Source organism: Triticum aestivum, chromosome 2D, assembly GCF_018294505.1.
Source record: "Triticum aestivum cultivar Chinese Spring chromosome 2D, IWGSC CS RefSeq v2.1, whole genome shotgun sequence".
In the NCBI taxonomy this organism is placed as follows: Eukaryota; Viridiplantae; Streptophyta; class Magnoliopsida; order Poales; family Poaceae; genus Triticum; species Triticum aestivum.
This window is the reverse complement of record NC_057799.1, coordinates 38,932,491-38,936,804: the sequence shown is the minus strand read 5'-3', so window position 1 is coordinate 38,936,804 and position 4,314 is coordinate 38,932,491.

Here is a 4,314-nt window from a genome sequence, read left to right as displayed (position 1 = left end):
CTGCTTTGGGGGATTGTTCCTTGGTATGTGACTCCTCCATTGGTCCAATTAGTTTTTGTTCTAGTGCTTTATTCATTGCAAATTTGTGCTGCCTAGGTGACCATGTTCTTGAGCTTGCATATCAAATTTATATGGTTCCAAGTAGTTCTAATGCATGATATAGGCTCTATCAATTTTGTTGAGCTTGGTTCACTTTTATTTGAAGTTATTAAAAATTTCAGAAATTTTCAGAAAATGATGAAGAGATTTTTGAGGGGCTCATCGAGCCGAAGCTCGAAGGAAAAGCAAAGTGAAGAAGCAGAGAGGCCCAAATATAATCTGCCTCGCACCACGGAGGTCCGGCCGTGTGAATGGCCTTCCGATGATTTCTTGAGAGCAGCAGGGATTTATGATGATTTTTATGAATTGGCTGAGAATGCAGGCCTCACCGACTTCCTCCGCGACCAACGCGAACAGTATCTCTTGCCAATATGTTTGTGCAAAACTTCTACTATTATCCTAAGGAATCACCTCCTTCAGTAGAGTTTCATTTATATGATGTGGTTAAGAAGATGTCACTATATGAATTTTGCAGGGTTTGCAAAATACCTTTCGAGGGTAGCTTAGAGGAACCACATCGTAAAGATGTGGACGGGTTTATTGATACTACTACTATAGGGGAAACTAGGAAGGTTTCCGATGCAAGAATCACTAGCATACATTTTCCTGTTTTACGCTACTTTGCAATATTTGCTAGTCGTTGCTTAATTGGTCGCGGAAACTGTGGAAACCTTAGTGTTCTTGATATTATTATTTTTTCCATGGTTTATCCCGTGATGACTCTGTTAGTATGGGCGGTATTATTGCCAAACGGTTAAGTCTGAACCGTACAAAGGGCCCCATCTTTGGAGGTGTCTATGCTTCACGCCTTGCTGCATACTATAACATACCTATTAGGCATTATGAAAAAGAAGAAAAATTGCTGCCTACTGTTTATTTAGATTATAAGAGTATGGTAGCGCATGATTTTATTGTTAAGAATAGGGAAAGGGCGCTTAAATACAAATTGTTCTTTGATAAACATCACCCTGAGACTATTACCTTGCCTGCTCCTTCCTTGTTTGATTTATCTGCAGACCAGTATCTCGTTCCGTTGGCGGCAATTCACGCCTACCGGAACCCTACGTCAGCCACAGAGCCAGAGCCGGAACCACAATTTGATCCTCCACGACAGTCTAATTACCAGTGGGATCCGGAGATGATTGCCAACCAGTGGCAATCAGAGGCTTCTTCTTCTCAGTATGACCCCAACTACAACTTTGGATATCCTCCAGGCCATCCGTGGCAATAGACCAACTTAGGCCAAAAGCCTAAGCTTGGGGGAGTACGTATTTCTCACCGACATTACATTCATGTTCACACACTCATTGCTAGTTGTCGGTGCTCATACTCTTTCACTGTAATATCCATGCTAGTTTATTTTATTTTTTTATGCTTTCTTCTTGTGTGTTTGATAAACCTTAAGAAAACAAAAAAATTAGTATAGCTTTTAGCTAGTTTACTTTCTTGCTGTAGTAGTAATAATTAAAAGAAAACCCAAAAATATTTCCTGTTCTTCTTTTGCTTGTTGGGAGCTTTCCCGTGTAAATAGTGTTTATTTCTTTTCTTTTCTTTGGGGGTCGATAGGAGAAGACCATGATTAAATTGATGAAGTGGCTCTTATATGCATTATTGTTGATTTAACCAAGAGCCCATATTGCCTTGTCTTCTCCTGTTTATTGAATGCTCGCAGATTCCAGCTTAGTCCAATGCACGTGCACTATTATTATTATTCACATCGTTCGGTCGTGCAAGTGAAAGGCAATTATGACGATATATGATGGACTGATTGAGATGAGAGAAGCTGGTATGAACTCGACCTCTCTTGTTTTTGTAAATATGATTAGTTCATCGTTCCTGATTCAGCCTATTATGAATAAACATGTTTGCAATGACAATTAGAGATTATAGTTGCTTATGCCATGCTTAATTAGCTAGGAGCTTATAATGGTTTACCTTGCGTGCCAACATGCTATTAAAATGGTTGTGATGTGGTATGATGGGGTGGTATCCTCCTTTGAATGATTCAAGTGACTTGACTTGGCACATGTTCACACATGTAGTTGAAACAAATCAACATAGCCTTCACGATATTTATGTTCATGGTGGATTATATCCTACTCATGCTTGCACTCAATGTTCATTAATTTTAATGCATGTTCATGACTGTTGTCGCTCTCTAGTTGGTCGCTTCCCAGTCTTTTGCTAGCCTTCACTTGTACTAAGCGGGAATACTGCTTGTGCATCCAATCCCTTAAACCCCAAAGTTATTCCATATGAGTCCACTATACCTTCCTATATGCGGTATCTACCTGCCGTTCCAAGTAAATTTGTATGTGCCAAACTCTAAACCTTCAAATGAAATTCTGTTTTGTATGCTCGAATAGCTCATGTATCAACTAGGGTTGTCCGTATCTTCCATGCTAGGCGGGTTATTCTCAAGAGGAGTGGACTCCGCTCCTCACTCACGAGAAAATGGCTGGTCACCGGGATGCCCAGTCCCATGCTTTATGCAAATCAAATCAAAATAATTGCAAACAAAACTCCCCCTGGGACTGTTGTTAGTTGGAGGCACTCGTTGTTTCGAGCAAGCCATGGATTGATGCTTGTTGGTGGAGGGGGAGTATAAACTTTACCATTCTGTTTGGGAACCGCCTATAATGTGTGTAGCATGGAAGATATCGCCATCTCTTGGTTGTTATGTTGACAATGAAAGTATGCCGCTCAAAATATTATTTATCTCTATTTCAAAATCGAGCTCTGGCACCTCTACAAATCCCTGCTTCCCTCTGCGAAGGGCCTATCTATTTACTTTTATGTTGAGTCATCACCCTCTTATTAAAAAGCACCAGCTGGAGAGCACTGCTGTCATTTGCATCCATTACTATTAATTTATATTGGGTATGACTATGACTGGATCTCTTTTACCATGAATTACAATGTTTAGTCAGTCCTTGATCTTTAAAGGTGCTCTGCATTTATGTTTTGCGGTCTCAGAAAGGGCTAGCGAGATACCATCTTGTTATATCATATTATGATTGTTTTGAGAAAGTGTTGTCATCCGAGATTTATTATTATTGCTCGCTAGTTGATTATGCCATTGATATGAGTAAACATGAGACCTAAGAGTTATTGTGAATATGTTAGTCATAATCTTTGCTGAAAACTTGAATGCTGGCTTTACATATTTACAACAACAAGAGCAAACAGAGTTTGTAAAAGTTTTTCTTTATCACTTTCAGTTTATCAACTGAATTGCTTGAGGACAAGCAAAGGTTTAAGCTTGGGGGAGTTGATACGTCTCCGTCGTATCTACTTTTCCAAACACTTTTGCCCTTGTTTTGGACTCTAACTTGCATGATTTGAATGGAACTAACCCGGACTGACGCTGTTTTCAGCAGAATTGCCATGGTGTTATTTATGTGCAGAAACAAAAGTTCTCGGAATGACCTGAAACTCCACGGAACTTATTTTTGGAAAATATTAAAAATATTGGCGAAAGAATCAAGGCCAGGGGGCCCACACCCTAGCCACGAGGGTGGGGGCGCGCCTGCCCCCCTGGGCGCGCCCCCTGCCTCGTGGGCCCCCTGGAGCTCCACCGACCTCAACTCCAACTCCATATATTCGTGTTCGGGGAGAAAAAAATCAGAGAGAAGGATTCATCGCGTTTTACGATACGGAGCCGCCGCCAAGCCCTAAACTCTCTCGGGAGGGCTGATCTGGAGTCCGTTCGGGGCTCCGGAGAGGGGAATCCGTCGCCGTCGTCATCATCAACCATCCTCCATCACCAATTTCATGATGCTCACCGCCGTGCGTGAGTAATTCCATCGTAGGCTTGCTGGACGGTGATGGGTTGGATGAGATTTATCATGTAATCGAGTTAGTTTTGTTAGGGTTTGATCCCTAGTATCCACTATGTTCTGAGATTGATGTTGCTATGACTTTGCTATGCTTAATGCTTGTCACTAGGGCCCGAGTGCCATGATTTCAGATCTGAACCTATTATGTTTTCATGAATATATGTGAGTTCTTGATCCTATCTTGCAAGTCTATAGTCACCTACTATGTGTTATGATCCGGCAACCCCGAAGTGACAATAATCGGGACCACTCCCGGTGATGACCATAGTTTGAGGAGTTCATGTATTCACTATGTGTTAATGCTTTGGTCCGGTACTCTATTAAAAGGAGGCCTTAATGTCCCTTAGTTTCCATTAGGACCACGTTGCCACGGGAG